The sequence below is a fragment of the Lepidochelys kempii genome, chromosome 5 (genome assembly GCF_965140265.1).
Source record: "Lepidochelys kempii isolate rLepKem1 chromosome 5, rLepKem1.hap2, whole genome shotgun sequence".
Classification (NCBI taxonomy): domain Eukaryota; kingdom Metazoa; phylum Chordata; order Testudines; family Cheloniidae; genus Lepidochelys; species Lepidochelys kempii.
This window is the reverse complement of record NC_133260.1, coordinates 1264153-1286481: the sequence shown is the minus strand read 5'-3', so window position 1 is coordinate 1286481 and position 22329 is coordinate 1264153. Positions and strand designations below refer to the sequence as shown.

General features: G+C 65.1%; 1 pseudogene; it reads right to left on the bottom strand.

The window, feature by feature from the left end:
• Nucleotides 1-13977: 13977 nt before the first annotated feature.
• LOC140911994 (killer cell lectin-like receptor subfamily B member 1B allele C) lies at nt 13978-19070 on the bottom strand (annotated as a pseudogene).
• Between the last annotated feature and the right edge of the window lie 3259 nt (nt 19071-22329).

The window sequence follows — 22329 nt, the reverse complement described above, 5'->3', positions numbered from 1 at the left end:
AGCTCCGGGGCTCGCTGGGGAGGGGCTGGCAGTGCCTGTGCAGTGCTGGGAAGAGAGAACCCGGCTGTGCCCGCAGTGCCGGCTGTGGAGGGACCGGCTGTGTCCGCGGTGCCGGCTGTGGAGGTCCCGGCTGTGTCCGCGGCGCCGGCTGTGGAGGGACCGGCTGTGTCCGCGGTGCCGGCTGTGGAGGGACCGGCTGTGTCCGCGGCGCCGGCTGTGGAGGTCCCGGCTGTGTCCGCGGTGCCGGCTGTGGAGGGACCGGCTGTGTCCGCGGTGCCGGCTGTGGAGGGACCGGCTGTGTCCGCGGTGCCGGCTGTGGAGGGACCGGCTGTGTCCGCGGTGCCGGCTGTGGAGGGACCGGCTGTGCCCGCGGTGCCGGCTGTGGAGGGACCGGCTGTGCCCGCGGCGCCGGCTGTGGAGGGACCGGCTGTGCCCGCGGTGCCGGCTGTGGGGGAACCGGCTGTGCCCGCGGTGCTGGCTGTGGAGGGACCGGCTGTGTCCGCGGTGCCGGCTGTGGAGGGACCGGCTGTGTCCGCGGTGCCGGCTGTGGAGGGACCGGCTGTGTCCGCGGCGTCGGCTGTGGAGGGACCGGCTGTGTCCGCGGCGTCGGCTGTGGAGGGACCGGCTGTGCCCGCGGTGCCGGCTGTGGAGGGACCGGCTGTGTCCGCGGTGCCGGCTGTGGAGGGACCGGCTGTGTCCGCGGTGCCGGCTGTGGAGGGACCGGCTGTGTCCGCGGCGCCGGCTGTGGAGGGACCGGCTGTGTCCGCGGCGTCGGCTGTGGAGGGACCGGCTGTGTCCGCGGCGTCGGCTGTGGAGGGACCGGCTGTGCCCGCGGTGCCGGCTGTGGAGGGACCGGCTGTGTCCGCGGTGCCGGCTGTGGAGGGACCGGCTGTGTCCGCGGCGTCGGCTGTGGAGGGACCGGCTGTGTCCGCGGCGTCGGCTGTGGAGGGACCGGCTGTGCCCGCGGTGCCGGCTGTGGAGGGACCGGCTGTGTCCGCGGTGCCGGCTGTGGAGGGACCGGCTGTGTCCGCGGTGCCGGCTGTGGAGGGACCGGCTGTGTCCGCGGTGTCGGCTGTGGAGGGACCGGCTGTGCCCGCGGTGCCGGCTGTGGAGGTCCCGGCTGTGTCCGCGGTGCCGGCTGTGGAGGGACCGGCTGTGCCCGCGGCGCCGGCTGTGGAGGGACCGGCTGTGTCCGCGGTGTCGGCTGTGGAGGGACCGGCTGTGTCCGCGGTGCCGGCTGTGGAGGGACCGGCTGTGTCCGCGGTGCCGGCTGTGGAGGGACCGGCTGTGTCCGCGGTGCCGGCTGTGGAGGGACCGGCTGTGTCCGCGGTGCCGGCTGTGGAGGGACCGGCTGTGTCCGCGGTGCCGGCTGTGGAGGGACCGGCTGTGTCCGCGGCGCCGGCTGTGGAGGGACCGGCTGTGCCCGCGGTGCCGGCTGTGGAGGGACCGGCTGTGTCCGCGGTGCCGGCTGTGGAGGGACCGGCTGTGCCCGCAGTGCCGGCTGTGGAGGGACCGGCTGTGTCCGCGGCGCCGGCTGTGGAGGTCCCGGCTGTGTCCGCGGTGCCGGCTGTGGAGGGACCGGCTGTGTCCGCGGCGTCGGCTGTGGAGGGACCGGCTGTGTCCGCGGTGCCGGCTGTGGAGGGACCGGCTGTGCCCGCGGCGCTGGCTGTGGAGGGACCGGCTGTGCCCGCGGTGTCGGCTGTGGAGGGACCGGCTGTGCCCGCGGTGCCGGCTGTGGAGGGACCGGCTGTGCCCGCGGTGTCGGCTGTGGAGGGACCGGCTGTGTCCGCGGTGTCGGCTGTGGAGGGACCGGCTGTGCCCGCGGTGCCGGCTGTGGAGGGACCGGCTGTGTCCGCGGTGCCGGCTGTGGAGGGACCGGCTGTGCCCGCGGCGCCGGCTGTGGAGGGACCGGCTGTGTCCGCGGCGTCGGCTGTGGAGGGACCGGCTGTGCCCGCGGCGCCGGCTGTGGAGGGACCGGCTGTGTCCGCGGCGTCGGCTGTGGAGGGACCGGCTGTGCCCGCGGTGCCGGCTGTGGAGGGACCGGCTGTGCCCGCGGTGCCGGCTGTGGAGGGACCGGCTGTGTCCGCGGTGCCGGCTGTGGAGGTCCCGGCTGTGTCCGCGGTGCCGGCTGTGGAGGGACCGGCTGTGTCCGCGGTGCCGGCTGTGGAGGGACCGGCTGTGTCCGCGGCGTCGGCTGTGGAGGGACCGGCTGTGTCCGCGGTGCCGGCTGTGGAGGGACTGGCTGTGTCCGCGGCGTCGGCTGTGGAGGGACCGGCTGTGCCCGCGGTGCCGGCTGTGGAGGGACCGGCTGTGTCCGCGGTGTCGGCTGTGGAGGGACCGGCTGTGCCCGCGGTGCCGGCTGTGGAGGGACCGGCTGTGTCCGCGGCGTCGGCTGTGGAGGGACCGGCTGTGCCCGCGGTGCCGGCTGTGGAGGGACCGGCTGTGTCCGCGGCGTCGGCTGTGGAGGGACCGGCTGTGCCCGCGGTGCCGGCTGTGGAGGTCCCGGCTGTGCCCGCGGTGCCGGCTGTGGAGGTCCCGGCTGTGTCCGCGGTGCCGGCTGTGGAGGGACCGGCTGTGCCCGCGGTGCCGGCTGTGGAGGTCCCGGCTGTGTCCGCGGTGCCGGCTGTGGAGGGACCGGCTGTGCCCGCGGCGTCGGCTGTGGAGGGACCGGCTGTGTCCGCGGCGCCGGCTGTGGAGGGACCGGCTGTGTCCGCGGTGTCGGCTGTGGAGGGACCGGCTGTGTCCGCGGTGCCGGCTGTGGAGGGACCGGCTGTGTCCGCGGTGCCGGCTGTGGAGGGACCGGCTGTGTCCGCGGTGCCGGCTGTGGAGGGACCGGCTGTGCCCCCGGCGCTGGCAGAGGATCTAGCTCACTCGCTCTGTGGCAGAAGAAAAGGGATCTCACAGACAGCAGGAAGCAGAAGTTTGCATAGAGCTGGGAGTAGGTGGGGCCGGCCAAGCGCAGATGGGCTCTCGCCAGCAGCCAACTTCTCTTTTACTTTCTCCAAGCAGAGAAAGTCCCGACCCCTCCCCTGGAGCTAATGAACTTACAGGAGCAGGTTGGAGGGGCTGGAGCGATCCACCCCACGCTCTGTACGGAGATGCCCAGCCTGGCGGAGGCAGAGTTGGTCCAGACCCCACCGGGTTACCGGGGAGGGGCCTTTGTGGCTGGGTGACTCTGGGGAGAGCAGAGCAGCTTGTCTGCTGGCAAGAGCTGCAGCATTGATTTGCCACCCCTGGCCATGTGCAAGGCGCTGCTCAGACAGGGACGGAGACGCTCTCCCTGCCCTGGGAGCTACGCTCGGCACCGGCTCCATGCAGAGGGCAGGGCGCTGGGAAGAGAAGTCTCTGGCTTGGCCTGTGGTTGAAGCTGAAGACTTTGTGAGTCGCTGCCATGCAGGGCTGGGGCCGACGCTCACCGATCTGCCAGCCTGTCTCTGTTGGTTCAGAGCGTGACGACGTCACCCCGAACCCCAGCATGGATGCGGTTATCCCGGCTCCAGGGGCCGTAGCCGGGACAACGTGTTCCCTCCAGGGCACTGGTCTAAGCTACGCCGGCAGCCGCACCCTCTGGTCAGCCCAGCGGCGTCTCCCGCGTGTCGGGGTGTCTGGTCTGGCAGGGCCTCTCAGGGCAGACAAGGGCTCTGGGGCCCGTGGAGGAGGAGCGGCCGGCAGGGCCCGGTGGGGGTTTGGTGCCAGGCACAGGGAGCAGGCTGGCTTGGACCAGGCAGTGAGATGTTTGACTTTGGGGCAATAGCTCGGGGCAGCCGGCCCCTGTCTACCTGCGACGGGCTTCTTTCCGGAGAACCAGCCCATCTCAGCCCAGCTGTGAACAATCAACTGGCTGCTGGCTGGCGGCTGCCTGGCTAACAAGCCCCTGGGCCCCATAGGAGGCGACCGGAGCTCAGTGGACGAGGGGCTCGGGGAGAGAGATGCTCCGGGAAGGGAGGTGGGGCGGGACCTTCCCGAGAGCTGCGGGAGGCCCAGGCTGTGAGGAGCCGTGTGCTGGGAGAAGGGCTGAAGCTGGCAGGAAGGCCCTGGCTCCAGGGACGGGATAACGGGGGGTGGGGGGTGCCTTGGGGGTGCGGCCGGGGCGTGGCACTGCCGGACTCAGCCGGAGGCGTCCGGGGAAAGGTCTTTCTCATGTTCCTGGGAATTGTCTGTTCATGAAACCGGTGCCTCCGAAGGGGGCTGCTCTTGGACTGATGGCAGACTGGCTGAAGCTACAGGCGGGGCGACCCGCCTGGCACCCCTGCTCTCCGCATCTGGCCCCAAGGGGCGCCCAAGGGGCGGGTGTCAAGGAGTCCCCGGGTGATGCTCTGGAACTGCTCCCCATGAAGCCAGTCAGGACTCTGGGGCAGTCGCCTTTCTGTGAGCAGCCTGTCTGCAGGACACACAGCTCCCCCAGCTTCCACCTTCCTGGTTCTGTCCTCGGAGCATTCAGCCTCCTCTGCCCCTCCGTGCACTTCCCACAGCGAGTCTGCCCAGGCAGGGTCCTGGGGAAGCCAGAGGGTCCTGCCCCCCAACTCCGCAGTCAGACGGGACTCTCAGCCAGCCAGTAAAACAGAAGGTTTATTAGACGACAGGAACATGGTCTAACACAGAGCTTGTAGGTGCAGAGAACAGGACCCCTCAGCTGGGTCCATTTTGGGGGGCAGTGAGCCAGACAACCCCGTCTGCCCTTCACTCTATGTCCCCAGCCAGCCCCAAACTGAAACTCCCTCCAGCCCCTCCTCCTCTGGGCTTTGTCCCTTTCCCGGGCCAGGAGGACACCGGATCCCTTTGTTCTCCAACCCTTTAGCTCTCACCTTGCAGGGGGGAAGGGCCAGGCCATCAGTTGCCAAAAAACAGGGTGTTGGCCATTCTCTGTGTCCAGACCCCTGCACACACCTGCCCTCTAGGGCTCTGCAATGATCATACACCCTTACCCCACCCCCTAGATACTTAAGAACTGCCTAGGGGAAACTGAGGCACCCGCACACTATTCAGAGGAAACGTTAAGAACATTCCCGCTTCATCACACCCAGTCCTTTGATCTGGAGCTGGGGATTGTTCAGTTTCCCTAAGGAGAGACAGGGCAGTCCGTATCCACTGGGTCGTTGGATGCTAGGTGCCAATGTCTCGATGTCACAGAGTGTGACGAAGTGGGCCTGTTCTTAATGTTTCCTCCGAATATTGTGGGGGTGCCTCAGTTTCCCCTATGCAGTTCTTAAGTATCTAGGGGGTGGGGTAAGGGTGTATGATCATTGCAGAGCCCTAGAGGGCAGGTGTGTGCGGGGGTCTGGACACAGAGAATGGCCGACACCCTGTTTCCTGGCAACTGATGGCCTGGGCCCTTCCCCCCCTGCAAGGTGAAAGCTGAAGGGTTGGAGAACAAAGGAATCAGGTGACCACCTGGCCCAGGAAAGGAACAAAGCCCAGAGGAGGAGGGGCTGGAGGGAGTTTCAGTTTGGGGCTGGCTGGGACATGGAGTGAAGTGCAGACGTGGTTGTCTGGCTCACTGGCCCCAAAATGGACCCAGCTGAGGGGTCCCGTTCTCTGCACCTGCAAGCTCTGTTTTAGACCATGTTCCTGTCGTCTAATAAACCTTCTGTTTTACTGGCTGGCTGAGAGTCACGTCTGACTGCGAAGTTGGGGTGCAGGACCCTCTGGCTTCCCCAGGAGCCCCGCCTGAGCGGACTCGCTGGGGGAAGCGCACGGAGGGGCAGAGGAGGCTGAATGCTCCAAGGTCAGACCCAGGAAGGTGGAAGCTGTGTGAGCTGTGTGTCCTGAAGACAGGCTGCTCACAGAAAGGAGACTTCCCCAGAGTCCTGACAGGCTTCATGGGGAGCAGTTCCAGAGCATCGCCCAGGGACTCCGTGACAACTGGTGGCAGCGGTGGGATGTACTGCACCCCGTGGATGGCGCTTCCTGCAGTAAGTGACTGGGGAGCAGTAACACGAAGGGGGATCGCCGAGGACCAGGCCTGCTGAAGGCTCAGAGAGGAGCGGTTTCGGGGGGCGGTTAACCCCTGGGAGTGTGTGACCAGCGAGAAGGACTGTGCAGTAATGGGGTCCCCCTGGGGACTGCAGTGAGCAGTCTCAGGGGCGGAGGAGCCTGCAGCTTGGCGCGGGGAAAGAGAAGGACTTTTGCAGTAACAGGGTTCCCCTGGGGATTGCAGCGAGCAGTCCAAGGGGCGGAGGAGTCTGCATCTCGACCCTGGCAAAGAGGTGGTGACCTCGAGAAGGGCTGGCACACCAGGGGTTCTCCCTGGAAACCGTGGGGAGCTGAGAACACACGGGCCTGTGAGTCCACAACAACTTGGGAGGAGCGGAGTGATGGCCTGTCCCCGTCTCCTTAAGAAGGACATTGTAACCCTGTGCAAAAAGAGAGGGTTGAGCATTGGAAAGTTCACCAAAGCAGAGTTAATCGTGCAGCTGGAGGAGGATGACCGCTCTAAGGAACAGATTCCTGACCCCAAATGGGGCTATAGCAGGATCTGGGAGCAGCTGGAGTGGTAGCCAGGCATCGCCAAGACTCCTGTCCCCGACCAGACGGGGGTCTTCACGATCGGGTTCCCCACCGGGGGATCGGAGACGGACGGGATTGGAGCTGAGTCCGAGGGAGCAAGAGGACTATGGGAGACAGCGAGAGCCCGAGAAAGAGCTGCAGAAGCAGCAGCAGCATGAACTGGCGGTGGGGGAGCGGAGAGGCCTAGGGGACCTCCCCGGGGTGAGTGGGGATAGACCCCGGGGGGCCAGTTCCGCAGGGAACCTCGAGACTAAATTGCTGCCCCTAGTTAAGGAGGGGGGGGTGTAGATGCCACCTCACTGCCTTTGAGCAGGCTGGCGATTTGAACCAAGGGGACCCTGTGGAAAAGCCCCGGTGTCTAGCTCCCTTGCTGGGTCCCAAGGCCACAGACTCCGTCAGCCAGATGGGTGGGGAGGTGGACAGGCTCCCACTCCTGACCCCAACCTATATGTCTGTGTGGAGTTTCCTGGGGCCAGGCCCCTCGGACCCCCAGTGGGAGCAGAAGGTGATGGTCAATGGGGAGACATTCCTGGGGTGGCAAGATCCTGGGACAGAGAGAACTGGTGTCAGGCCCTGGGTGGTGCAGCCTCAGAGGCTGAGGGGCTGTGTGAGCTGGGTGAGGGTCCCAGGGACGAAGCCCCTCGCCCTTCCTATGGCCCAGATCCCTGTGCAGACCCAGGAGGGGTGGGGCTGGCTGGTCGTTGGGGTTCTCCAGGACACCGGCTGCGAGACCCTGTTGTGGGGTGACTGTGTCTCTTTGGGACAGGATCCAGGCCCTGTTCCTGTAACTGCCAAGGGTTTGAATTTGAATCCAGGGAACCAATCGGCGGAGAGGGAAATGGTCAGTGAAAATGCAGATGACCTGGCTGGCAGCAGGGAGGAGCCGCTAGGCTCAGGATACCTGCCTGCCTGTAACCAGACCCCTGGGGCTGGGTGGGACAGAGAGATGCTCCCTGCCCCCTTGCACACAAGAGTGGGGACTCTCGCTGGCTCTGATGCATTGAGGAAAGCAGTGGCCTGCCCCCACTGGGACAGCAAGGGCAGCGCTGAGCACAGTGGGAGCTGAGACCCCAGCTGAGTGGGGGGAGACATAGGCAGGGCAGGGGATCTGTGGGGAGTGGCAAGGTGCTTGGTAAGGAAAGTTTGGATGAGCCTAGGCAGCCTTGTGATCTGATGGCTGTGTCCAGTCAGCAGGGTGGGAAGGCGAGGAGAGTGGAAGATGAAAGTCCCTGGACCTTACCTGTTAGCTGGGTGGAGAATTGGGACAGTGAAGGAAATGGGTCTCTGTCTGTCAGGGGTATTGACTTGCCTATGGAGGGAGCTACCCTGATCTCCAAGCAGTTGTCTGTGACCAGCCTTGTGTGCTGGGACAAAGGGAATGAGATCCCAACCTGTGTGTCTGGTAAAGGAGAAAGTGTGTCCGGCTCTTCTTGGTCTGTGGAGCAGACAGAAGGGGCCTTTCAGCCTGTGATGGTTGAGGGTCATGCAGTTGTCACAGAGCTGGTTCTGGACTCAGCTAAAGCCCAGGAAGGGAAGGGTCCTAAGTTTCTGTCTGCTCGGGAGAATGGGCCTGTAACTAGGTCGCATCCAGTTAGGGTCTATGTAAAATCCCCGAGACCCGACAATTCTGGTGCTTGTATTTTGCCTGTTGCTAGTGTGTTGTTGGAAAGGGTGGAGCAACTCTGTCTAATCAGGGTGAGATCCTAGCCAGGGCACAAGGAGAGCATGAAGATGTGTGATTGTGTTACCTACTGAGGGTGTGGAAACCTGTAGCAAGGAGGAAAAGATTCCTGAACTTGTGTGTGGCAAAGGGAAGGAGAATGCTTCTAACCTTTTATCTAGGAAGTCTGTAAGTTTGCCTGAAAGGGGATTGTGTAGGAATCCGCCTGATGGACCAGAGGTGATTCTGGATATAAGGGAGACCCAGAAAGAGTCTGTTGTTGTTCAGGAAAGTGTTCCCCTAGAGCAAGCCCTAGGTAAAGAGGGTAAGAGCAGAATTTCTGGGAGGGGTGAATTGTTGCATAGAAAAGCCCTTGGGAAAGGAATCCTCATGGAGTCTTTGCAAGCAGTTTACTGCAAGTGAAGGGTGTGAAAATGATTTAATCAAGAAAGTTTCAGTTCCTAACAGCCAGAAATTTTCTGTTGTGAATGGATCCACTGACTTTCCTGTTGAAAGATCCAGTGTGGATAACTTTGAGAAGGTCTCAGATGGAGTGAAAGCTGTTAAGAAAGGTATACCGTCCTATAACCAAGTGGCTGTGTTTGGCCAGCTTGTTGGGGAGCCAAGGTTGTGGAGAAAGGGATGTCTCCATGCTAGTTCTGTAAGTGAACAGTATGTAGCCCAGGTCAAGATGGGGGCCCTTAACCAAGAGAGCCCGAATTGCAGCCCTCCAGACTGGAGCTCTTGGAGAAAACCCAATCCCCGTTTGACCCCCTGGGGTTTTGGGGTGGCCAAAGGGCACGGGCTGCAGAAACCTTCCCACATGTAGCCTGCTAGTGCTATCGACCACCCCCGACCTAAGGGAGGGCGTGAAACTGGAAGGGCCTGGTGTAACTCCTACCAAGGAATGGGAGAGATGCTGGGGCATCCATGGGAACATTGGTGGCTTCGAACTTCCCCAGGTCACGGGGTAAAGTGACCCCGCTCAGTTCCATCTCTAAGGGGGGAGAGATGTGACGAAGTGGGCCTGTTCTTAATGTTTCCTCCGAATATTGTGGGGGTGCCTCAGTTTCCCCTAGGCAGTTCTTAAGTATCTAGGGGGTGGGATAAGGGTGTATGATCATTGCAGAGCCCTAGAGGGCAGGTGTGTGCAGGGGTCTGGACACAGAGAATGGCCAACACCCTGTTTCCTGGCAACTGATGGCCTGGGCCCTTCTCCCCTGCAAGGTGAAAGCTGAAGGGTTGGAGAACAAAGGAATCAGGTGACCACCTGGCCCAGGAAAGGAACAAAGCCCAGAGGAGGAGGGGCTGGAGGGAGTTTCAGTTTGGGGCTGGCTGGGACATGGAGTGAAGTGCAGACGTGGTTGTCTGGCTCACTGGCCCCAAAATGGACCCAGCTGAGGGGTCCCGTTCTCTGCACCTGTAAGCTCTGTTTTAGACCATGTTCCTGTCGTCTAATAAACCTTCTGTTTTACTGGCTGGCTGAGAGTCCCGTCTGACTGCGGAGTTGGGGTGCAGGACCCTCTGGCTTCCCCAGGACCCCGCCTGAGCGGACTCGCTGTGGGAAGCGCACGGAGGGGCAGAGGATGCTGAATGCTCCGAGGTCAGACCCAGGAAGGTGGAAGCTGTGTGAGCTGTGTGTCCTGAAGACAGGCTGCTCCCAGAAAGGCGACTGCCCCAGAGTCCTGCCTGGCTTCATGGGGAGCAGTTCCAGAGCATCGCCCAGGGACTCCGTGACACAGAGTGTGGGAGAGTCCAGGCCCTGCACCCCTCTTCCTGGGATTCACCGTGACTCTCAGCCAGCCAGTTAAACAGAAGGTTTATTGGACGACAGGAACACAGTCCCAAACAGAGCTTGTGGGTACAACCAGGACCCCACAGTCAAGTCCTTCTGGGGGGCAGGGAGCTTAGACCCCAGCCCTGGGGTTCCCTGCGTTCCACCACCCAGCCCCAAACTGAAAAAAAAACCCTCCCGCAGGCTCTCTCCCCCTCCCCCCAGCTCCTCCTCTAGCCTTTGTCCAATTTCCCAGGCCAAGGTGTCAGCTCTCCCAGCCCCCCTCCTGGCTCAGGTTAGAGCCTCAGGTATCTTCCTTCAGGGGAAGTCTCCCATCGCCAATGCCAATGCCGACAGTCCCAGTGAACCTCCCCGGCAACCCTCCTGGGGCAAATCCGCCCCACTCCCTGCTGCGTCACATCTGGCGATTGGATTTGCCCCTGTTGTCTCAGATGCTCCACTGATGTGGGGATTAAGGCCCAGACACCTATGTCTGTTCACCTGCCATGAGAGGAAACAGTCCCCTTCCACCCACCAGGTAACAATGCAGCAGGTAGGGGAAACTGAGGCACACACAGGCTTCACACAAATATTACAAACGATTTCCAATTTTGTCACCGTCTCACTGCAGACACTGGCTGGCTGCGTCAATCACTAAAGAGTGGACGTGTCTCTCCCAGGGCTCTGTCTCAGTTGGACTCGCTGGGCAGAGCTCACAGCACGAAGCAGGGGGGCTGGAGCCCCAGAGACTCAGTCTCGGAGGCGGTGAGACCACGTGGCTTACTCTGGAGGAAGAGTGAGACCCGTAGAGGGCCTGTCCCACTGACGGGCGCCTCCTAGAGACTGGTCCAAAGCTGGGGGCGTAGCACCGATCCTGTGGGACTGGGACCACACGTCTTGAGACAAAGTTCTCCAGTCCAGACTGGGCGGGAGACACCTCCAGGGTGGACCAATGTGCATTGCACGTCCTACAATAGGTGTCTGTTAGCATTCAAAGTCTGATGCCACTGACAGCGGGCAGAGCCTGCAGAAGGACGCTGCCAGGAAGAGGTAAATAGTGGGGTGGGGGTGGGGACCCTAGGTGAACATCACAGGTCTGGTCTGGTGCATTTGGGGGAAGACACCCCAGCACCCTTCAACTAGGCAGTGATCTGACGGCAGGTTTTCTTCATGAAAATGGACTTCAGCCAGGCTTGGTTGTAAAGACCAGGGTGGATTCAGAGGCAGGCCACCCAGGTGACCTTTGGGTGAGAAACTTCGTTAGACAGGAGGAGAACTTGGTAGTTCGGTTCATGAGAACACGCCTTCTGATGTGTACGGAACTGTTTGCTCCCATCTCTCACGCTGGTTTCTGCTTGAATCGCTTGTGTTACTGTAGTTGAACTCAAGCGCTGTGTCTGGTACCGGGGAGGGAGCGAAGGGAAAGCTGGGGTACACTGCTCCTTTGGAACAGGGGATCTTGGATCTCTCGGGGGATGCAGTGACTGGGGCTGGATCACAGAGCGGAGGGGACACTTTGCAGGACCTTGGGGGCTGGGGGGATCGGTTGGCAGCCTGCAAGGCAAAGGCAGGGCTGGTACAGCCTGGTGGAGAGGACTGGAGGGCTGCCAGGCTGGGGGCAGCAGGGGGCTGGCACCGGCAGGGATAACAAGGCGACTCTCAGCCCTGGGTGCCCTGAGAGGCGTCACAGTACGTGCACCCTGTCCGGGCAAACCCCTCAATTGTCCCTGTCTGCCTGGGGTTCTAGCCTGCATCTGCCTTGCAGGGGGACGTTTCTCCCAGGGACGCGAGAGAGCCACCCTCAGTTTTCTCCCTTGCTCCCACTTCGCGTCGGCTTTTCTCCTGGCCAGGGCAGCATCAATCCCCAGCCACCTGGCTTCCGGCTGCTCTTCCCGGGTTCGCCAGGGCTGCCTCCCTGGCTCCCCCGGCACTGCAGGGTACAGCTCTCCGCCCTGGCTCTGCCGCCAGCACAGGGCCTGGCTCCGGTGGGGGGAGACTGGGGGCTGCCACAGCGATGCTCAGTGCAGCCTGGCTGTGCTCTGCCTCGGTTGCTGCCGCTTGCGGCTGCCTCTGGCTGGGACTGCAAACCAGCCGGACACCCCCTGCCCTCCGCCAGCGCCTCGCCCTCCCCAGCACAAGCCCAGCGCCCCCAGCCGCTGCTCTCCAGCCTCTGCTGGCGCACGGGCAATGGACCATTGTGACGAAGTGGGACTGTTCTTAATGTTTCCTCTGAATAGTGTGGGGGTGCCTCAGTTTCTCCTAGGCAGTTCTTAAGTCTCTAGGGGGTGGGGTAAGGGTGTATGATCATTGCAGAGCCCTAGAGGGCAGGTGTGTGCAGGGGTCTGGACACAGAGAATGGCCGACACCCTGTTTCCTGGCCACTGATGGCCTGGGCCCTTCCCCCCTGCAAGGTGAGAGCTGAAGGGTTGGAGAACAAAGGAATCAGGTGACCTCCTGGCCCGGGAAAGGGACAAAGCCCAGAGGAGGAGGGGCTGGAGGGAGTTTTCAGTTTGGGGCTGGCTGGGACATGGAGTGAAGTGCAGATGGGGTTGTCTGGCTCACTGCCCCCCAAAATGGACCCAGCTGAGGGGTCCTGTTCTCTGCACCTACAAGCTCTGTTTTAGACCATGTTCCTGTCGTCTAATAAACCTTCTGTTTTACTGGCTGGCGGAGAGTCCCGTCTGACTGCGGAGTTGGGGTGCAGGACCCTCTGGCTTCCCCAGGACCCCGCCTGAGCGGACTCGCTGGGGGAAGCGCACGGAGGGGCAGAGGAGGCTGAATGCTCCGAGGTCAGACCCAGGAAGGTGGAAGCTGTGTGAGCTGTGTGTCCTGAAGACAGGCTGCTCACAGAAAGGCGACTACCCCAGAGTCCTGCCTGGCTTCATGGGGAGCAGTTCCAGAGCATCGCCCGGGGACTCCGTGACAACCATCCCTTGCAGGGGTGAGGCGGGGCCTTCAGGATTCGGCCCCGCGTCGGCGACCCAGGAGCCTCTCCGGCTGCAGGCTGCTGCCCATCCCGGCAGCGTGGGGCGAGTCCAGTGAGCCCATCAGCCCCAGCCAGCCGGGGACTGACCCCAGAAAAGAGCTGGGGCTCCCCTGTTCTGGGAAGGGGGCTCAGCCACGGCACGGCTCTGTGCTGTCCTGGGAGGAGCCCCCGACCCGGGTCCCTCTGTCGCTCACCCTCTGCTGAGAGGTGGGTGGGGGAATGATGCTCCGCGCTGCCGTGGGGCTACCCTAGGCCTTGAGCGACTGGGCTCTGCCTGGGCTGTGAGCCGCTGGGGCACGGCTTCCCTGGGTGCTGGTGAGGGCTGCGTATGGGTGCGCTGAAGGGAATGGGTGCAGGGGTCCCCCTCCCCCGACACACGGGCTCCCAAGAGAAGGTGAGACGGGAACATTTTAAGTGTTTATTGGTGAGCTTTACAGAGGTGGGGTGGGGGAAACAGCTTCCCCCCGCCCCCCGGCTGCTGCTGCCCATCACCATTGCAGCTGGGTGCCTTCCCATCAAATCTAGAGCGACAGCACGGTCCTTAGGGGGCTTCACGGAGCCTCTGGCATCCTTCCCCTTTGGGGATAAAATCGGGGTTGGGGGATGCAGTGGGGGGCGGGGGGTTCGGACGGGGAAAGCCTTGTCGAAGAGGGAGGTGTTGCAGAGTTCCTCGGAGAGGCTCTGACCCCGGATTCACCTGATCTCCAGAAGCTCATGCCACCGCCGGTCCCCTCGCCCGGGCATGCCGGGTCCCGGCTCAGACACTGTGCCCTGGACTCTGCGGTCTGCACTGCCCCAGAGGAGCGCAGCTGCCGGGGGGCCAGAGAGTGACAATCTGGCTCTGGCGGAGCGGGGGCTTGATCCGGTGATTGCTCTGACGGTTAGGCCTGGGCAGGACCTGGGGGCCGCTGGACGGAGTGGAGCATGGGCCTGACGGGCTCATGGGAGCCCAGACCCTGGGGCGGGCGGTAGCGTGGGGGTGCATGGGTCACTGGGCTCCCAGGAGGGCAGGAGCACCGGGAGCAGAGGGGAGCAGGTCACCAGGTGCAGGGTCCTGGGTCTGGGCCCTCAGCCGCTCTCACTGGGGATCGAGGCAGGTGTAGGTCGTGTTCCCCACCAGGAAAGTGGGAGGGGCAGAGCCGTGGACCCACTGCAAGGTGAGGGCACTCTGCTCACAGATCCAGCAGCAGGGGTCTGTGCACGACCCGCCCGACAGCCCAGGGCCCGACAGCCTCCCACAAGCCAGGTAGGAGGCGGTGGAGCGCGTCACTGGGAAGAGCCTGGGCGGAGAGAGCAGAAAAGGCAGCGTCAGGACGTCTCCTGGGTCCTCCTTCATGGAGATCCCTGGGGGCAGCACCCAACCCTCCACCCCACAGGGGCTTGGACAGAGCCGGGCTGGGGCCCCAGAAACCAGGTGGAAACTGCAGCTCAGGGGCCCCTGGGCCCCCAGGAACCAGCAGCAGGGTGTCCGAGGGGATTGTACCTGGGAGCACTCGGTCATGAGAATGCTGGGTCCATCTAGTCTGGTCTCTTGACTCTGCTGCAGCCTGGCTGTGAGGCCATGGGCAAGGCGGGCACTGCCCCTTGCTGGTGCCAGCTGTAGGATGGGGGCACCTGGGAGTGCAGACAAATCTACCGTGTTCCTGCAGCTCAGGCATGACAGGACGTGAGGGGAGCCCCCAGGGATCAGCTACAGCCGGCTGGAGACCCAGCTCCCGGCCCCCCCGCGCGTGGAGGAGGTTGTGAGGGGGGAGCTCTGTGCAGCCGGCATAGCAGGCAGGGAGGGTGGGGGAGCTGGGGAGAGCAGGCTGGGGGCAGCTCCTCTGCCTGTATCGGAGGCAGGGGCATGTGGGAGCGTCCCAGCACCCCAGGGTCCTGGAGGAGGCCCCAGTGGGCAGTTCTCTCGGGAGCCCTGGGAGGGGAGAGCCGTGGGGCTGAGGCCTGGGCTTACCTGTTCAGTGCAGAGCCGTCCACCCACTTCCAGTCAAGCCTGGCATGTTCCTTCTTCAGCCCGATGTGGAACGTGTTGCTCTTGGACACACGCTGCAGGAAGGCCTACCACACAAGGAGCCGACGAGTGAGTCCCAGCTCCGTGTCACACACGTCCACATCCTCACACACGTGTGCACACACTCGCACACGCTGCACCACGCAGCCCAAGCCGCTGCGGGCAGAGCAGTGCGGATGGGCAGACCGGCGCAGTCCCAAGGGCAGCTCGCTCTCACTGGCGCGAGGTTGGGCAGTGCCCGCCTGCACAGAACAGCCGGCTGCCTGGCGAACAGCCGTGGTCTTGGGCCCAAACCCAGCCGGGCTCCGTGTGTCTGAACGGCACCTCTAGCAGCCCCCCGCCCCCCCCCCGGCGCTTGGCCGGGCCAGCACCCTCCTCGGAGAGCCCCACGCAAGGAGCCCACTCGGCCGGTTTATACCGACACGCCTCTTTTGGGCTGCCTTGTCTCCTGGCCAGTGCTGGGACAGAGCCGGACGTGGTTTTGCCTGGTATCAGATGGGGGGGGGGCATTTTGAACAGCTCGGTGCTGCGCCCCCCACTGGCGTGCTCTTGCATACACACGATGTGCAAGGTCAGCCCAGCGGGTGTGAGGGCAGCACGCTCGTGAAACCGTCTGGCGTCACCATCTGGCGGGATCCCACACGCACCATGCACACGGGGTCACCCCAGCAGGGGCGGGGTCACCCCTTTCCCAGAAGTGCTGGAATGTCCAGAATTCTGGGAGCGTGCGACCCCCACGCTCCCCGCAGCGCAGCGCCCCCTGATTGTGCGGGGAGAGCACCTCCTACTGCGCCCACCCTGCTCTCTGGGGCACGTGAGCGTCCCTGGAGAGCTCCCGTCACCATGCACCCCGCGCGGGAAGGGCGCCCCCTCAGTCTACATGCTGGAATTGCACTGGCAATGGCAAAATCCTCTGTGCCGGGGTGACCAATGAAATCTGCCAAGAACCCGCCAGCCCAGTGCCAGGCCCCTCCTCCCTGCCATAGGCCTTGCCCCGGAAAGCGTGGGGCGGGGCCCCGCACTCCCTTTGCCAGCTCCTCCAGGCATTCAGCGCCATGGCCAGGGAGGGGAGTGTAGCTGGGTGCAGGGCCAGGAGCAGGTTTGGGCAGCACACACAGTGCCCCAGTCCGTGCCCCTGGTGCAGCTGCCCTGGCCCCGGCCCCGAGCACTCACCAGCGTGGTGTTGGCTCTGATGGTGACAAGCTGGGCGCCTCGGGAGCAACAATCCTCTTGGCTCTTGGCCCAGGCCTGCTTGGCCGAAGAAAAGTAATAGCCCTTCCCAGCGTCCCAGAGCCAGCCGGCTGGCCAGAACTGGCACCGCCCCGTATGGAGAGAGCCCAGCCCACGCTACGGCAGGGCCAGCCAGAGCAGGAGGGAGCTCCAGACCTGCCTCTCTGCCCCAGCCCTGGGGTGCGTACAGCTCTGCCTCGGCCACAGAGGGGCCCACCCCAGGATCCCCCAGCTGACCGGAGCTCCTAGGATGAGCCGGCGGGGGGGTCTCCCAGCGCTCGGGCTCCCAGGCCGTTGAGGGCTTGGTGGGCTGGAAGCAGCAGGAGGTGATGGGCAGCCAGGGCAGAGCTGGGGGTGAGCGTGCTGGAGCACTAGACACGAGGCCTAGATGGTGGGTGCCCACAGCCAGTGGGGAAGAACTCTGGGCTCCTCAGTCCTACAGGGCTGGGAACTGGGCTGACTCTGGGGGGCAGCGAAACCCTCCCCAAGCCTTTCCCAGGACCCTGCCCCACTCGCGTACCTGCCAGGAACCTCTCCCACGGCTGCATCCTGTGTTCGAGGCTCTCTTCCATGCTCCTCAGCTTCGGGGCACAGCTCCCCACTTGCCCTAAAGTTGCAGACTATGAACACAGGAACTGCCAGCCTGGCTCAGCCTGGGGCCCCTCTAGCCTGGCCTCTGGCTCTGGCACTGCCCAGTGCCAGCTGCGACAGAGGACAGGACAGGGAACCACGGCATGGCCAGTTGTGGAATAACTAGCCCATGGGGGAGATTCCCCCACCCTGCCAGTTAGGGCTTGGCTCAGGCCCTGAGATCACAGGTATTACAGCCCATCTAAAAGCTCCTGTCTCCTCTCTGCTGGAGCTCTGGACGCCCTCGTTAGCCATGCAATGTTTAATCCTCATTTGGTTCCTGCTGAGCTTTTGGGCTCAGTGTGTCATGGGGCAGAGAGTTCCCCAGGTGCACGGCAAAGGTGTTTTCTTGTCTCAGTTTCAGGTTTGTTACCTCTGACTCCCCGGCTGGGCCCTTGTCCCTGTTTCATGAGCTAGGGAGAAGAGAAGTTCCCAGTGTCCCATCCCTACCGGGCGGGTTATTCTGTGCCCCTTTGTCCCCCTCAGGCCTCTCCTCCCTGACCCGCACAGGCTCACCTGTTCAGTCTCTTCGAAGGGCAATCTCACCAGGCAGTGACTGGTTTTCATTGCTAGTTTCTGAACACCCTCTGACCGCGCAGTGCCCAGCATCCCGGGGCTCGCGGCAGCCCACAGATCTATACAGTGACACTGGAGAATTCTCCAGTCTGGTCTCCAGCTGGGGTCTTTTGCAGCCGGACGTTTCGTTGGCTTTCCTGCCTGCAGCAGTGTGCTGAGCAGGTTTGGCTGAGGGTTCAAGTGACTCCTTTCTTTGGGCATGACTTTGCATTTGTCGTATTGAATTTCAACTGCCACCCTGCAGCCCGGGCAGCAGCCTGGCCAGGCTCTAGTGAGAGCATCCCCTAGACGTGCTGGGGTGGGGGGGCAAGAGGGGAGGCTGCAGCTCCCCCTCTCGAGGGGCTGAGGGAGGAGACCAGAAGCTGGCTGTGCCAGGCAGCTGCTTTGGGGCTACTTGCCCGGGGCTAGTCCTCTGGGAACCTTTGCACAGCCCCCACCCCAACACTCAGCTGGCCCTGGCTCTGAGCAGGATCCTGACCCCCCAGGGCCATGTGGGGCGGGTGCTGCAGGGGCCGTGGGGTGACAGTGACTGGCCGCTGCCCATACTCACGGTGCAGGCCCTGGCCGAGTACCGCTGCCAGGAGCAGGATGCACAGGAGAGCCAGGCCGAGAGCCACCCGCTGCCAGGGGGATGAGGGCAGCTGCTGCAGGGCTAAAGGAGAGGGAGTCCGTCGGGATCACCGCTGGGGGGGCTCAGCACAGCAGGGTCCCCCAGGTAACAACTGGAGGAGCTTTCGGGAGGCCTCAGCATGGTGGGGTCTCCCTGGGTCCCAGCACACGAATCGCTGGGGGGGAGACCGCGGCGGGACACTCAGCACAGTGGGTTCCCCTGGGTCCCAGCACACAGATTACTAGTGGGGGGAACTCTCTAGGGGGCTCAGTGTGGTGGGGTCAGGCTGCGGGAGGGCTGCCAGCTCAGCCTGCCCTGTCAGGGAGTCCCCTTTGGTTGAGTCTCTGATATAACCTGTGTTTTGCCCGTTCCCCGTCTCTGGCTGCCCGCCCAGGGAGCTCACAGCTTCACGGACATCAATGCCCTGGCTCTGGGAGAAGGACTTCAGCATCCGCAGCACGGCAGCATGGAGAAACCCAGGCAGGGAGAGGGGCCACAGAGCTGGGAATAGAAGTCAGATCCCCAGCGCCTTGTCCCCTGCTCCGAGACCTCCCGAGAGCAGCAGGTCTCACAGGCAGGGTGGCTGCGTGTGCGTGCCCGGGCATGTGTCCTCGTGTCTCTGGAGTGAGGGTCCCTTAGCTGGGACCCCAGCTTTAGTGATCCCCCTGTTCCGGCCTGTCCCCTCCCCAAGCCGCTAGCTCCTTCATCGTAGGCCTAGCCCCCTGAGAAGCGGGCGGGGTGTGAGCGCCGCAGGGGGTCCGTTACCTGCCGGTGGGGCTGGTGCGGGGAAGTGGATGTCGGCGTACATGACCCCCTCTGCCGTCTCATGGGCTCCATCCATGCTCCCTGCCACGGCAACACCCCCGCCCCCGCGCAGCCTGGTGTGATGTGAAATGGAAAGTGTCTCTGCACGTTTCCGTCCCCAGAGACGCCAGCTGGGCCGGCGAGTACTCGCGGGGGCGGCAGCCGGCTCGGCACAGCCCCAGCGGCTCTCCCAGGGGAGACAGGGCAGTCCCAGCAGAGACCTAGCCAGGGGAGACAGGGACTCCCAGCAGAGCCCTGGCACGGGGAACCGGCTAGGCTGGCCATGCTGGGCTCCAGCTGCTCTGCCAGGGCACGGCCATTGGTCCAGCCCCACACGGAGCGGCCCCGAAGGCGACAAAGCCCCCCTCGCTGGTGCCTGGCTGCTCTGTGATGCAGTACACACCTGCCGGGCTCTGGTTTCTCCCTGTCATGGCTGGTGGCTCATGCATGGAGCACATGACAGTGGCCCTGCGAGGACAGACAGATGTGTCGTGGGCGGCCTTCCTGCCCCCGGCCACCACTGCCACAGGCCTCAGGCTGCTTTGTCTTGCCTCTATGTGCCCAGGACTGAGGGGAACAGGGGCAGGGCAGGAGAAAGTGAGCAGGGAGCTGGCTGCAGCCCTGCCCATCGGGGCCCTGTGCCCGGCCCGACCCTGGCGCGGGGAGCCCCAGCTCAGCCCGGCCCATCGGGGCCCTGTGCCCGGCCCGGCCCTGGTGCGGGGAGCCCCGGCTCAGCCCTTGCGCGGGAAGCCCCGGCTCAGCCCTGCCCATCGGGGCCCTGTGCCCGGCCCGGCCCTGGCGCGGGGAGCCCCGGCTCAGCCCTGCCCATCGGGGCCCTGTGCCCAGCCCGACCCTGGCGCGGGGAGCCCCAGCTCAGCCCGGCCCATCGGGGCCCTGTGCCCAGCCCGGCCCTGGTGCGGGGAGCCCCGGCTCAGCCCTGGCGCGGGAAGCCCCGGCTCAGCCCTGCCCATCGGGGCCCTGTGCCCGGCCCGGCCCTGGCGCGGGGAGCCCCGGCTCAGCCCTGCCCATCGGGGCCCTGTGCCCGGCCCGACCCTGGCGCGGGGAGCCCCAGCTCAGCCCGGCCCATCGGGGCCCTGTGCCCAGCCTGGCCCTGGTGCGGGGAGCCCCGGCTCAGCCCTGGCGCGGGAAGCCCCGGCTCAGCCCTGCCCATCGGGGCCCTGTGCCCGGCCCGGCCCTGGCGCGGGGAGCCCCGGCTCAGCCCTGCCCATCGGGGCCCTGTGCCCGGCCCGACCCTGGCGCGGGGAGCCCCAGCTCAGCCCGGCCCATCGGGGCCCTGTGCCCAGCCCGGCCCTGGTGCGGGGAGCCCCGGCTCAGCCCTGGCGCGGGAAGCCCCGGCTCAGCCCTGCCCATCGGGGCCCTGTGCCCGGCCCGGACCTGGCACGGGGAGCCCCGGCTCAACCCTGCCCATCGGGGCCCTGTGCCCGGCCCAGACCTGGCACGGGGAGCCCCGGCTCAGCCCTGCCCATCGGGGCCCTGTGCCCGGCCCGGCCCTGGTGCGGGGAGCCCCGGCTCAGCCCTGCCCATCGGGGCCCTGTGCCCGGCCCGGCCCTGGCGCGGGGAGCCCCGGCTCAGCCCTGCCCATCGGGGCCCTGTGCCCGGCCCGACCCTGGCGCGGGGAGCCCCAGCTCAGCCCGGCCCATCGGGGCCCTGTGCCCAGCCCGGCCCTGGTGCGGGGAGCCCCGGCTCAGCCCTGGCGCGGGAAGCCCCGGCTCAGCCCTGCCCATCGGGGCCCTGTGCCCGGCCCGGACCTGGCACGGGGAGCCCCGGCTCAACCCTGCCCATCGGGGCCCTGTGCCCGGCCCAGACCTGGCACGGGGAGCCCCGGCTCAGCCCTGCCCATCGGGGCCCTGTGCCCGGCCCGGCCCTGGTGCGGGGAGCCCCGGCTCAGCCCGGCCCATCGGGGCCCTGTGCCCGGCGAGCCCCGGCTCAGCCCTGCCCATCGGGGCCCTGTGCCCGGCCCGGCCCTGGCGCGGGGAGCCCCGGCTCAGCCCTGCCCATCGGGGCCCTGTGCCCGGCCCGACCCTGGCGCGGGGAGCCCCAGCTCAGCCCGGCCCATCGGGGCCCTGTGCCCAGCCTGGCCCTGGTGCGGGGAGCCCCGGCTCAGCCCTGGCGCGGGAAGCCCCGGCTCAGCCCTGCCCATCGGGGCCCTGTGCCCGGCCCGGCCCTGGCGCGGGGAGCCCCGGCTCAGCCCTGCCCATCGGGGCCCTGTGCCCGGCCCGACCCTGGCGCGGGGAGCCCCAGCTCAGCCCGGCCCATCGGGGCCCTGTGCCCAGCCCGGCCCTGGTGCGGGGAGCCCCAGCTCAGCCCTGGCGCGGGAAGCCCCGGCTCAGCCCTGCCCATCGGGGCCCTGTGCCCGGCCCGGACCTGGCACGGGGAGCCCCGGCTCAACCCTGCCCATCGGGGCCCTGTGCCCGGCCCAGACCTGGCACGGGGAGCCCCGGCTCAGCCCTGCCCATCGGGGCCCTGTGCCCGGCCCGGCCCTGGTGCGGGGAGCCCCGGCTCAGCCCGGCCCATCGGGGCCCTGTGCCCGGCGAGCCCCGGCTCAGCCCTGCCCATCGGGGCCCTGTGCCCGGCCCGGCCCTGGCGCGGGGAGCCCCGGCTCAGCCCTGCCCATCGGGGCCCTGTGCCTGCCCCAGCCCTGGTGATCCGGCCCCGGGTCTGGCCCTGCCCCCACAGGCAGGCCCCGAAGGGCCCCCGTCCCAGCTGTTTCGCTGTGGTCCAGCGTCTCTCTGCTGCTCGGTGGCCCGTGACCTGTGGCTGGAAACAAGGCTGAGGCGGCCGTGTCTGACGTGCCGGGAATCAGACACCGGGGCCCAGCGCAGACGGAGCATGACTGCTACTGCCAACCCCAGGGAAACCCTGCGTAAAACTCCCCCCCGGGCCTGCGCAGGGCCCAGCTACAGCCCTGACCCACCACCCCCCGGCCAGGCCTGTACGGAGCCCAGCTACAGCTGGGGATGATATTAAAGCTTTGTTCAGTCAGGTTGACATAAATCAGTCACAGGAAAGAAATAATCCTGAACCTGTGTCTACTAGGGGCAAGGATTTGCCGATGGAGGGTTTCTCCAAATGTCTGTATGAGGAAGATAGCTGTTTATCTGTGCAAAGACGCAGTGCGTATGTGGAAGAAATTTCGGAGTGTCCATCTGGCATCCCAGAAGTGAATCTGGCATTAGATAGGGCTCAGGGAAATGTTTCTCTAGAGCAAATTAAAGTTGGTGATCAGGTTAAAGCCCTAACTAAAGAAGGAAGGGGGACAGTCTTGCTGAGTGATGGATTGCTGGCTAGTAAAGCTTGGGAAAGGAAGCCTGACGCAGGTAAAAGTGATGTGCTTAAAGTAGCTCGGTGTCATTAGACACTATTTGTGGAAACAGCCGTTTATCTGTTAAGGGTGGTATCATGGAGTGCAGCCTCACCCGGCAGCGCCTCCTGCCGGTCATCTCGGGGAATTAGCTTCCAGCCTCTGGAGCGCTCTCTTCAGGCCGGTGTCTCACCGCCCCGGCCCCCATGTCCCTCCCGGACC